We start from the raw sequence: 14,293 nt of genomic DNA on the forward strand, positions 1-14,293 counted from the left end.
TGTCTTCGGCATTGCAAGGCGGGTTCTCCTCCAAATTCCGTGTACCTATTGAATAGTGTCCGGTTTCTTGTAAATGTAGTGCTCCTAGGCTTCTATGCCCAATAATGGCTGTTTTCCACGTGTCAAACGAATACGAAAAGTCAGGGTGTTTTTTATATTTACACCCCTAGCCACGTGAATGAGCCGCCTATTTAAGGGGACGAGGATTTATATCCAAACCACGCCTTCTCCCTTCCGCGAGTATTCATCAGAGCGTATCCGACAGAGGTCCATTCTATCGCCCTTCCAGCCCTCGGCCTGGAGATTGGAAGAGGTGCTCCATCCTGCACAGCGAGCTAGTGAAGCTCCAGACCAAGGGATTTCTCCCCCCGGCCTATATGGTCCCGGTTCAAGTCGGACTTGCCACCTATAATGGCGGAGAGCAAGCGGAGAGCGCCCCCAATCCCTCCAAAGGAGAGCGGGTATGCCTTGCCCCTTACTTAATAAGAGGGCTCGGATTTCCAAACTCCGGGGGCTTCTGGAGTTCTATGGCCTCCAGCTGCACAACCTCACGCCTGCCTCCATATTGCATATCGCGGGCTTCGTAGCCCTTTGCGAGCTATTTTTGGGCTGCGAGGCTCATTTCGCGCTGTGGAAAAGGCTATTCTTCCTTGTTCCCCGCTCTAAGGAGGGGTCGATATATCAAGTGGGCGGAGCCGATGTATGGCGCATCACCGGGACCGGATATCTATCCGGAACCAAAAATAAGGCATCCGAGGACTGGCCTTCGGAATGGTTTTATATAGAGGACGTCCCGCTGCCGGATCCTGTCCGGGTCGGCCTCCCTGAGTTCGACAGTGCTCCCCTAAAGAAGCGCCTAAGCTGGCGTCCACGGAGCCCTCAGAGGGAAAGTGACAGGGACGGTATTTACCTGATGGGCCAGATAAGATTGTTAGCTCATTCCGGACTGACCATGATCGGGGTCATGGCCGCATGTATCATGCGAGGGGTGCAACCACTTCAGTATAGAGGCCGCCCCATGTGGGACTTCAACGGGAAGGACGACGCCACCCGCTACGGCCGTAAGTGGCCGGATTCGACTGCCGCTCTAATAAAGACCTTGTCCGCTTTGTACAGGGGAGAAGAGGGGGAATTTCTCCGCGTCAACCCACGGGGTGGATTTTCTATGTACAATCCCCCGAATTGGGTTAGTGGACACTTCTACTTGCCCATCCTTTTTATATTCCCATTGTTAAATTTTCAGTCTAATGACTTCAACGCAGGAACTGCGCCAGGCTATTAAATAAATAAACAACCCTCCTCCACAACCCGAGGATCCGGGACGGTCCCTTGACCCGGCCTCTCAAGAGGATCCGGACTTATCTGTGGAGCTGATTGATGGAGTGTTTCATCAATTGATAAAGGACAACGCCTTGGTGGCCATTACGGCAGATTATCCAGGGCTACTCCCAGCTTCACAGGTAACTGAGACCGGAGTCCCAGCACTTTTAAAAGGGATATGTCCTCGCGTGTTTTCGATTGCCGTATGACAACCATGTTTTGCAGGGGAGGTCCTTGAGACGGGAGGCCGAGCCTGCGGAGACTAGCCAATGAGGGGCGGCAAGGCCCCGCGAGCTGAAATGAAGTGCGGTTCAGACTGAGGCACCGGCACAAAGGTATAGCGCGCCACCTTATTCCCAGGTGTTATTCCTTTGAGGCATATTAACACTCGTGCTCTCTTTAGGATGAAGAGACCTCGCCGGACTATATTCGGAGGGGCTGCCAATCGTGCCTCCACCAGCCAGGCTCCAAAGCCTGGTCCGGAAGCGGAGGCGAACACAAGGCGCGCACCGGACGCTCCTCCAACGGAGGATGTGGACAGGCTGTTTGCCACCAATTCCGAGGTGGAGAGTTCCATGAACCACAAGCGTCGCAGGACAGTTCTTCGTGATGCTTGTTTCTCCCAAGAGGCTTTGGATGCCTTCAATTCGGGAGACGCGTACCTCCGTGCCGCTCAAAATGGTCTAGCCAGAGCCACGGAGCAGTATGTGAAAGACATACGGGTAAGAAATTTTTGGTAATTATATATATGTACCAGTAGCCCCCGAGACTTGAAACAGTTAGAATAACTGATTTAAGGATCATCTGTTATGCAGGTTCTTGCAAAAAAGAATACCCTGCTGTCCCAGGAGCTGGAAGAGTGCAAAGCCCAACTTGAGGCCGTGCTAGCCGCGACAGGGGAGCCCAAGGAGACCCCCTCTGGTAATATACGCATCGAAAGATAAGTATTTTGCGAAGTGCGGCGTGGGTGCAAATCTGACAAATGAAATTGCAGATGGCGCCGGATTAAATCCGGAAGTGCAACAACTCCGACGGCAGCTGAAGGCTGGTGAGAGCGTGCTGACAAAGGTGATGCGGGAGAAGAATGATCTCCAAGATGCCAACACCAAGCTGGGCGTTGAACTGAAAGACGTTCGTGCCCAGCTGTTGGACTCCGTGAACGAGAATCAGCGGCTTCGACGCAGCATATATAGTAAGTGCTTAAACAAACTTTGAGAAAAGAGTTCGGCGAGGAAGTCGACTAACAGAGTAATGTCTGTAGGTATGCTAACAGGTCGTCCTGCAGAGGAAATTCCCGGTTCTACGGGTGACCTTCTTCCCGAGCTCTCACAACTGCACGAGCGAGTTCGGCAGGTGATGCAAGGCATCGCCCAGGCTTTGTGGCCATCCGTCTCCATGCCTGAAGGCCTTGGAGAGCTTGTAGAAGCTGAAGGGAGCGCGGCGGCGCTTCCGATTGTGGAAGATGTCGGCCTGCCGTCAAGGCGCCAGGGAGGCTTGGGCCATGGTGAAGATGCGGTACACGAAGGCTGACCCAAACCACATGGCCGAGGTCGGACCCATAGGGCCCGATGGGAAGGAGATCCCTGTGAGCTTAGTATACGGCCAAGTAGAGTTGGCCGGAAAGTATTCCCAAGAGGATGGTAAACTAGATAGCCTGTTAGATGGTATTGAAGAGCAATACAATCAGTCAGATTGACTATGTAATTTTAATTGACATGTGTAATGCCTTCTAGCCGGATTGTAGATCGTTTGTCATGGCCGACCTTTTCGCTTCAACCTCGGGACCTAACGGTCCGGAGTGTGTCCGAATACCCTCGCGGTTATATAAGAACCGGGGTATGCATGGAGACCAGGCGTAGGGGTCATTAGTGCTTGAACAGACAAGTGCCCAACTAGTTATGTTATATTACATGGTTAGTAAGAAACATCTTCCAGGGAGAATAGTTCCATTAGGGGTTCCTTTCCCTGGGAGGCATGCCCTAAAGTGCATGTCCATTCTGCGAAAAGAGGCACAGGAAAAACATCTGGGGGCGTATAGATAATAAAAAAGATCATCTTTAGTTCACCTACCGAATATTCCCTTAAGAACGCTAGCTTTCGGCTTCACCCAGTCTAAGGTACACATCCGGCTGACCCGGCAGTAACAATCGCAGAGGTGCTCCCTTTACCACCTAGCCGAACAATCGGGAACGTAGGGGTAAGTACAGGAGCCAGACAACCCAGCTTGGCCAAAAATTAAGTCATATCGATGCATATCATGGCGAATAAAAGGTACATGCGGAAGTGTGACACATGTGTTGGGCATGAAGCCTGTATAAATAAGCTTCTAGTTAAAGAAGCCCCCGGGTTTAATGAGCGCGGATAGCGCGTCATTTTATGAGCCTTTAAAGGCTATAAGAGAGAGAGAGGAGAAGGAGAGAAATGTAAGACAGAAAGTATGTAAAAAATGGACAGAGGAAGGAGACGAACACAGAGTCCAGCGCTAGGCATAGAATCTTCGGAGACGGGCTGCGTTCCATGGGTTCGGCTCGAGTCGGTTATCCGATGCATCTCACAGGTGGTACACTCCACCAGTCAGGACTTGGTCAATTATGAAGGGACCTTCCCACTTGGGCTTGAGTTTGTCCTTTTTCTTGTCCGACAGGCGTAGAACTATTTCGCCAACGTTGTAATTTTTTGCACGTACTTCTCTGCTTTGGTATCTTCGAGCCAGCTGTTGATAGAATGCGGAACGGGCTTTTGCCACGTCTCGCTCTTCCTCCAAGGCGTCCAAATTGTCCTGCCGATCGTGCTTGGCTTCTCTTTCTTCGTACATGCGTGCTCGAGGTGAGTCATGAATTATGTCACAGGGCAAAAATGCCTCTGCAACGTACACCATGAAGAATGGTGTGTATCCGGTGGTGCGATTCGGCGTGGTCCGCAGCCCCCAGAGTACGGAGTCGAGCTCCTCTACCCAGTGCGTATTAGATTCCTTAAGGGACCGCACTAATCTGGGTTTGATGCCGCTCATGATAAGACCATTTGCCTGTTCGACCTGGCCGTTGTTTTGTGGGTGATAGACGGAAGCATAATCGAGCTTGATGCCCATGTTTTTGCACCAGAGTTTTACCTCATCGGCCGTAAAGTTCGTGCCGTTATCAGTGATGATGCTGTGGGGGACGCCGTAATAGTGTACAACACCAGATATAAAGTCTATCACCGGTCCGGATTCGGCCGTCTTAACAGGCTTGGCCTCTATCCATTTGGTGAACTTATCCACCATGACCAGTAAGTATTTTTTTTCTTGTGGGTTCCGCCTTTAAGGGGTCCAACCATGTCAAGCCCCCAGACCGTGAAGGGCCAAGTGATGGGGATAGTTTGGAGGGCGGTGGGTGGCATATGGCTTTGGTTTGCAAAAATCTGGCAACCGACGCCTCGTTGGACTAAGTGCTAGGCGTCTGCCCGGGCCGTCGGCCAATAAAAGCTTGTACGGAAGGCCTTGCTTACAAGGGACCGAGCTGCAGCGTGATGTCCGCCGAGTCCGGCATGAATTTCAGCCAGGAGGTTCCGCCCTTCCTCTTCGGAGATGCACCTTTGAAGGACTCCGATAGTGCTTTTCTTATAAAGCTCTCCCTCATGGACTTTATAGGCTTTAGATCGCCGCACTATGCAGCGTGCCTCATTTTGGTCCTCAGGGAGTTCCTGCCTGGTAAGGTAGGCGAGGAATGGTTCTGTCCACGGGGCGATGACGGCCATTATTACGTGGGCTGAAGGTGTTATCTCCTTGGCAGAGCCTCCAATTATGTCAGAGTGTTTGGTGTCGGGCTGTGCGGTTGGGTCTGGGCTGTTATTGCCAGGTTCCCCTTCCCATACTACGGACGGCTTGAACAGCCTTTCCAAGAAGATGTTGGGTGGGACTACATCGCGTTTTGTGCCGATGCATGCCAGGACATCTGCCGCCTGATTATTTTCTCGGGCTATATGGTGAAATTCGAGCCCTTCGAACCGAGCTGACATTTTTAGGACGGCGTTGCGATAAGCTGCCATTTTTGGATCCTTGGCATCAAAGTCTCCATTTATTTGGGATATTGCAAGGTTCGAGTCCCCGTGCACCTCTAGGCGTTGAATGCCCATGGATACTGCCATTCGGAGACCATGTAAAAGGGCCTCATATTCGGCTGCGTTGTTGGAGTCTGTGCACATTATCAGGAGTACATATTGAACTATGTCTCCTGTGGGGGACGTCAAAACGACGCCAGCCCCTAGACCGGCCAACATTTTGGAGCCGTCGAAGTGCATGACCCAGTTTGAATACGTGTTGTGCTCTTTAGGGAGTTCGCTCTCCGTCCATTCTGCAACGAAGTCGGCCAAAACTTGCGACTTGATAGCTCGCCGTGGCTTGTAAGTTATGTCAAACGGGAGGAGCTCAATGGCCCATTTTGCAATCTGGCCCGTCGCGTCGCGGTTGTTTTTAATATCGTTAAGTGGCACTTCTGAGGCTACTGTTATTGAACACTCTTGAAAGTAGTGTCGTGGCTTCTGGGATGCCATAAATACCACGTACGCAATCTTTTGATAATGCGGGTACCGTGACTTGCACAGAGTAAGGACAGTGGACACATAATAGACCGGCTTTTGAAGGGGGAATTTGTGTCAGTCCGTTTCTCGTTCGATGACGAGCACTGCACTTACGACCTGATGGGTTGCTACAATGTATAATAGCATTGGTTCGCCAATGTTTGGCGCGACCAGGACTGGGTTTGTTGCCAAGATGGCTTTTATTTCGTCGAGTCTGGCTGTGGCTGCATCCGTCCACTCGAAGTGTTCGGTGCACCGAAGGAGGCGGTAAAGGGGTAGGGCCTTTTCAACTAAGCGGGAGATAAAGCGGCTTAGAGCTGCCACGCATCTGGTTAATTTTTGTATTTGTTTGAGGTCCTTCGGGATATCCAATTGTGAAAGAGCCCGGATCTTGGCTGGATTTGCTTCAATTCCTCTACCGGATACAATGAAGCCCAAGAGCTTTCCAGCTGGAATGCCGAAAACGCATTTTTCCGGGTTAAGCTTGATGTCGTATGTTCAGAGGTTATCGAATGTTAGCCTCAAGTCGTCTACTAGAGATTCGACATGTCTTGTTTTAACGACCACATCATCTACGTATGCCTCCACTGTTTTGCCGATCTGGTTTGCCAGACATGTATGAATCATGCGCTGATATGTTGCGCCGGCGTTTTTGAGCCCGAAGGGCATTGTGTTGAAGCAGAATGGGCCGTATGGTGTGATGAGTGCCGTTGCGGCTTGGTCTGACTCTTACATCTTTATTTGATGGTATCCGGAGTATGCATTGAGGAAACACAACGAATCGTGTCCTGCAGTAGCATTGATAATTTGATCGATGTGGGGGAGAGGGAAGGGATCCTTTGGGAACGCCTTGTTAAGGTTTTTGAAATCAACGCACGGGCGCCAGGATTTGTCCTTCTTTGGTACCATCACCAGGTTTGCTAGCCAGTCCGGATGTTTGATATCTTTGATGAATCCGGCCTCCAATAGCTTGGCTAGTTCCTCTCCCTTGGCCTGTCTCTTAGGTTCGGAAAAACGCCGAAGAGCCTGTTTGACTGGCTTGAATCCTTTTAGGATATTTAAGCTGTGTTCAGCCAGCCTGTGTGGGATTCCTGGCATGTCTGAAGGGTGCCAGGCGAAAATGTCCCAGTTCTCTCGTAGGAACTCTCGCAGTGCGGCACCTACATCCGGGTTTAACTCTGCCCCGATGGAAGCTATTTTATTGGGGTCCGTTGGATGGACCTGGAATTTGACTATTTCGTCCACCGATTTAAAGGAGGTGGACTTGGATCTTTTATCGAGTATCACATCATCCCTATTCACCGTGGAGCGCAGCGCACTCAGTTCCTCAGCCGCTAGGGCTTCGGATAGCGCCTCCAGGGCCAGTGTGGCTGTCTTGTTTTCAGCGTGGAGTGCTATGTCCGGATCACTAACAAGGGTGATGATTCCGTTAGGCCCGGGCATCTTGAGCTTCATGTACCCGTAATGGGGTATTGCTTGGAAGACTGTAAACGCTTCCCGCCCTAGTAGAGCGTGATATCTGCTACTGAACGGGGCCACCTGGAACGTGACCTCTTTGGACCTGTAATTATCCGGCGTGCCGAACACCACATCTAGTGTGATTTTTCCTGTACAGCGTGCTTCCTGACTGGGGATTATTCCTCTAAAGGTTGTTCTGCTTCGCTCAATGCGGTTCCAGTCTATTTCCATTTTTTGATGGGTTTCCTCATAAATGAGGTTCAATCCGCTGCCGCCATCCATGAGTACCTTGGTAAGACGAAAGCCGTCCACTATTGGACTGAGGACCAATGCGGCTGGTGCTCGAGCTGTTCGGAATTTAGGTTCGTCACTGGCGTTAAAAGTAATAGCCGTGTCACTCGATGGGTTTATTGTTGCTACTTGGTAGACTTCGGCAAGGCCGCGGAGTGTTCTTTTTCGCATATTATTTGATGCGAAAGTCTCGAAGACTGTTAATATCGTACTGGTTTCTCTGGGGTGGCTTTCTGTGGCTTCTGGAATTAGAAGATCTTCGCCAATTTTTGCCACCTGCCGGAGTATCCAACATGCTCTAAGGCTGTGAGTTAGTGTGGCGCCCTCTGCACTATGAATTTTACAGGGTCCATCAAGCCTTCCTTCCAGTACAGTTCCGTGCCCTGTAGAGGGCTTTTGCTTTTTGGTATTGAACCCGGGTGTCTGACGATGATGCACCCTTTTATTTCGGACCGGGTTTGTATTCAAGGCCGGATTGTCCCAAAATTTTGTTTCGGTTTTCCAGGCGCTTTCCATCGCACAGCACTTTCATACTATGGACGCCAAGTCAGCAAAGCATGTAATATCACGGCGACTTATGGCGTTGAGGATTCCCTTGTCTGTGCAATTATTGCAGAAGAATGAAATTGCGTCTTCCTCACGGCAGTCCTTTATCCTGTTCATAACCAGGAGGAATCTGGCCCAGTAATGATGTATTGTTTTCTTTGGGATCTTGCCTAATTTGGGATAGATCGCTTATGTACGGGTGGGTGGGTGGAATCAAATCCGAAACCTCACCCAATCTGAGACCCAGGGGCCAAGGAGTTTCCGAACTCGGACGTTGGGATTCTTGGATGCGGCCCGATGAATCTAGTCTATCGCCTAACTTTAAGTTCAGGTCTTGAGTAATATCCTCCCCTCCGTAGGTATCCGGCTTGGAGGGATCGGGAATCCGGACATAGCTAGTCCTTAAGATAGATGAAGGGTCGCCGCACTGTCCCTCTACCATGGCAACGTGATGGGTGACCTGGGGAGAGTTAATCTCTCTCAGATCGGGTTTAGGCCCAATCTGGTCGTAATCTGTAGCGACTCCCAGGGCGGCGATGCGATCGAAGAGATCGTTTAGGGAAGAGAGCTCCATTGGATCTAGCTGCTCGGCGAATTCCGAGCTGACATGAAGATTGCTTTCGATGACCCGAGAGGTCATCATCGGCGCAGCAGCTCAACAGGCGGTCATAAGGAAACCGCCTAGCCGGAGAGTTTGGCCGACAGCCAAAGCTCCCTTAGCAACGGTGCCATCTTTAAAGACGGGATGAGGCATCCTTCCTGATGGCGACGGCACAGAGGAACTCTCAATGAAAGCACCAATGTCGGTGTCAAAACCGGCGGATCTCGGGTAGGGGGTCCCGAACTGTGCGTCTAGGTCGGATGGTAACAGGAGGCAGGGGACACGATATTTTACCCAGGTTCGGGCCCTCTTGATGGAGGTAAAACCCTACGTCCTGCTCGATTAATATTGATGATATGGGTAGTACAAGAGTAGATCTACCACGAGATCAGAGAGGCTAAACCCTAAAAGCTAGCCTATGGTATGATTGTTCTTCGTCCTATGGACTAAAACTCTCCGGTTTATATAGACACCGGAGAGGGCTTAGGTTACACAGAGTCGGTTACAATCGTAGGAGATCTACATATCCGTATCGCCAAGCTTGCCTTCCACTCCAAGGAAAGTCCCTTCCGGACACGGGACGAAGTCTTCAATCTTGTATCTTAATAGTCCAGGAGTCCGGCCGAAGGTATAGTCCGGCTATCCGGACACCCCCTAATCCAGGACTCCCTCAAGGATGCACTATGATCATACTTGAACATTGGGTGTAGTTAATATGCGAGTGTTTTTCATGAATGGATCAATGCTTGAGCATGATGGGCTAGGGATAGCTTATTTTACCGTTGATATTTTGAAAGACATAGTTGCTTGTTGATATGCTTGAGTATTTAAGTTATCATGTCAAAACTAGACTATTGCTTTGAACAATATAAAATTACAAATGTCCATGCTATAAAGAAAAGAATAAGATATGACATGTTAGGCAGCATTCCACATCAAAATTATTGTTTTTATCACTTACCTACTCGAGGACGAGTAGGAGTTAAGCTTGGGGATGTTGATACGTCTTCAACGTATCTATAATTTTTGATTGTTCCATTATGTTATATTATCAATCTTGGATGTTTTATAATCATTTTATAGTCATTTTTATTTTTTTGGTACTAACCTATTGACATAGTGCCAAGTGCCAGTTGCTATTTTTTCCATGTTTTTTACATCGCAGAAAATCAATACCAAACAGAGTCCAAATGCAACGGAACTTTATGGAGATTTTTTATGGAACAGAAGACACCTAATGGGCCAAGGCTGCGCCTAGGGGGTGCTGCGAGGAGAGCACAACCCACCAGGGCATGCCCTGGTGGGTAGTGCCCACCTCGGGTGTCCCCTGAACCACCTCTTTACTCTATAAATACCCCAATATTTCAGAAACCCTGGGGGAGTGGACGAAAATTAATTCCAGCCACCACAAAGTCCAGAACCACCAGATCTAATCTAGACACCATCCTCGGATGGGGCTTCACCACTTCCATTGGTGCCTCTCCGATGATGCGTGAGTAGTTCTTTGTAGACCTTCGGGTCCGTAGTTAGTAGTTATATGGCTTCCTCTCTCTCGTTTGATTCTCAATACAGTGGTCTCTTGGAGATCCATATGATGTAACTCTTTTTGCGGGGTGTTTGTTGGGATCGGATGAACTTTGGGTTTATGATCAGATCTATCTTTCTATATCCATGAAAGTTATTTGAGTTTCTTTGATCTCTTTTATGCATGATTGCTTATATCCTCGTATTTCTTCTCTGATATTTGGGTTTTGTTTGGCCAACTTGATCTATTTATCTTGCCATGGGAAGAGGTGCTTTGTAGTGGGTTCGATCTTACGGTGCTTGATCCAAGTGACAGAAGGGGAACCGACACGTATGTATCGTTGCTACTAAGGATAAAACGATGGGGTCTATCTCTACACACTACAAGAAATATGTCAACTTGAGACTATCACTATTGGTCGCTGAAAGGTCATTGTTTTTTCATTTGCGACCTTTTTGTGACAAAAAACAGATGGTCAAAAGCCGATGGTCGTAAACTGAAATTAACGACCTTCTCTGTGAGAAGGTCGTGGAAGGCAACGACCAAAACAAAAGGTTGTTGATCCTATGACCTTCTGTTTTGGTCACTAGCTCTCTGCCCAGGCCATGTCGGATCCGACGTGGCAAGTTGACGTGGCAAACTTGCGACCAAATGAAAAGGTCGTTGACAAGAATCAGCTCGGTCCAGTTCGGTGTTTTACATGGACCGAGTCCATTAATTCAGCCTTTTATATATTTTCCCTATTAATTCTGATTAGCTACATGGGCCAGGCCCAACATTATAGCTTTTTATTTTTGGGCTGCAGCCTTTCTTTTCCTTTTTTTATGCACCCGAGTTGTCAAATTCTGGTAAATGGGTCCCAAATGTGATGTTCTGGTTCATGGGACCCTGCTATCAAGGTCATGTTCTTCAGATTTCAATATACCAATACAGAAAACCGATGCAATACTTCAAATAACAGCAAGAAGCAATCTGCTACATCATATAACATACATACAAATGTGATCAACATCAAGTTTACAATTTGAGAACAGCTCTATAAGTGTATAGTCTACCACATGAGTATCACATGAGCCCTACAAGTGTAGGGTCTACCACATGAGTCTACAAGTGTACAGTCTACATCATATAACACACATACAAATAGGATCAACCTAAAGGGCTTCATTACTCCCAAAACTAGCTCCAATGAGCTAGAACTATGCTTCTTCCAACTTCTTTGCCCTGATGCTCGTGAAGAAACATGAAAGGCCAGCATCTGCACGTTATAGAACAAAATGATTAGGAACAAAATAAAAGTAAATCTGACAGCATATTTACTTTGCAAGGAACCACAACATATTTCTGTAAAAAAAGAACATGTATGCAAACCAACCACCAAAAAATAACAAGTTGGTTCATCTTATACCAGAATAAAAAGAACACCGACAAGGAATAGAAGCACACCAATTCATAGACATGATGTGGATATGGAAAAGATAAAAATAGCAACAAGAGATAATCATAGAAAGTCGGCCATCCTACTATTCAATAAATGGTTTGGATTTCACCGTAACAAAACACTTAACAACCTCAACACTTGTATTTTTGCTTGCTGCAATCTAAACAACATCACCACAAGTTCTATGATGCATCCAAATTTGTGAACTTTGTGCATAGATCGGATCGAATGAAAGAAAGAAGTGGAAAGGAAGGGCTACCTTGAGGATCGAATCAAATCAGCCTGCTTCTTCCTTCCATCTTCTTGTGAATAGCCTTCTTCTTCCTGCCATTAGCGGAAAGCTTTTTAAGAAGTACAACAGGAGAAACGTTTCATACAGTGGAAAGGGGGACTTGATCAACATCCACTAACTTCACAAAGGAAAACACCTATCCAGGCAATAATTACCCCTCGATTTAATAAGACAACATGCCTGTTAAAAAAACTAGGCTAGTTTACTTCTTCATGGGATTCAAATAAAAAAGGGTTCAAAAAGGGACCTATCCAAGAACCACATGTTAAGATCTAGAGAATGGACGTTAATTCTTTCACCATCGACATTCCCTGTTCAAGGTAAACTGTAGCTAACTAGCTGATTAACCAACCAGAAAATGTATAAAGTAACCACCAATGCAACAGATTATGTTCTACTTCTAACGCATTCATTCATAAGCAAAACATGGTGAACTGGAATCTAGAACTCATTGACAAAGGGAGACTTGATCCACATCCAACAAAAAGACACGACCTAGATTTGAGGAAGTCAGTCAAACAAATCTGTAAAATTAAGCATTCATGCTTGCTAGATTTGTAAGCAATTAGTTGATCCACCAAACAGGAAAGAGCATTGACAGCATTAAATAGCAGAAGCAAAACTAAAAACAACCCAAAATCACCGAAATCATTGGTTTATTAGCAACAAACAAGACGCGCGTGTGTGGTAATTCGAAGAAGAAACGGCCCTGCCGACGATGGTGCCGCCCATGACAAAGAGTTGCCCGAGGAGCCATCCAGCCCCTTCATGAACCTGCAATAAAATGCACGCACGGATCAGATTGGGGGAGAGGAGAGGAAGAAGAAGAGAACATCATCCAAGTAGAAAAATCCCAAAAGAAGCTAATGCACAAAAATATTCAACACCCTCATAAGCATGTTGATTTAATCACATTTTTGTACTAAAAAATGGAGAGAATAGATATGCCTCATGAAATATCCTATGAGATAACTAGAAGAAAAAATAGTGAAGGGAATCTGCAGTATAATCTGTTCGGAACAATACTCAAGCCAGTCAGGTTAAGCAACATATGCATATGAGTTTAATCTTCCAGATTAATAGAACATGACAGATAAATTAACGCTTTTCTAAAACTGTAAGAGACATAGCAGCACACATACTCTAACTATTCAACTTTTCAACTATAAGAGGCTGTAGACTGTCAAATAAAGAACATCAGTTATAGAACTCTGTATCAGGTAGGCAGTAAGCATGCTTAAAAAGAAGATGGACATACCTATGCATATTTCCCATACTACATAAGTACTAAACAAACTAACACGTGCTCACTTGAAAACCTTCCATGCACATGATCGTAGCTCTTCCCTCATATCATAGAAAAAACAATTGCCAAGTAACATCAGACTGCTATTCACATACAGCGATAGAACCTTCCACACAAACTCCCATTATTTTAACCCACGGGAGAAAAGAAATGTTCTTATCATCAGGTCCAAAAGAAGAATACAGATAATGCAACCAGGCTAATGATGCTAATTGTTTGTGAAACTATGGAATAGTTTTAATCAATACAAAGGAGCTTTATCTTGAGGAATAACAGAGCAAGACAAACAAATGCATGTGTTTATGAAACCGCATTAGACTTTGCAACACATTTACCACAGCGACTCATCTTTTAAAGCATCCAGTCAAATGGACTTATAATACCAGATAAGGAGGAACAGTTATAGATGTGTGCACTTATCAGATATACAAAAACCATGCTTAAAAAGCCACATATACAAATTTATATGCATATACACATAGAACAGAGCTACTAAGATAACTAGCAACCATGCACTTGATAACCCGCCCTGCACACTCTTATTCCCTCAAGTAATTCCCATTCCACAAGAATGGCATGTTTACAGTGTTCAAATTAGGCATAGAATTCTACTGCACTTAATAATACCTTTGCTACAAGGCGAGATAAACAGAAGCAACACAACTGCACTTAATAATACACACTAACCATCCGAGTTTAATAACTTTGCTATCAATTTAATCTCTATTTCCAAGTCTTGTATATCCTAGCACATGTTGGCGTAAAGGCCAAGCAATCCAGTATGATGATATGCATGTCCAAATGAGATAATGCAACATTTCCTGCACATTCCTAGTGTGTTTGCCTCTTGCAAGACCAACATATCCCTTCTGGTGATTGTTTCAATTGGACAAAGCAAGGAACTGCTATCACTTGCTGATGCAACACTAGAACATACTATTCGCCGTTTATTAACT

Source organism: Triticum urartu, chromosome 3 (genome assembly GCF_003073215.2).
Source record: "Triticum urartu cultivar G1812 chromosome 3, Tu2.1, whole genome shotgun sequence".
Taxonomy (NCBI): Eukaryota; Viridiplantae; Streptophyta; class Magnoliopsida; order Poales; family Poaceae; genus Triticum; species Triticum urartu.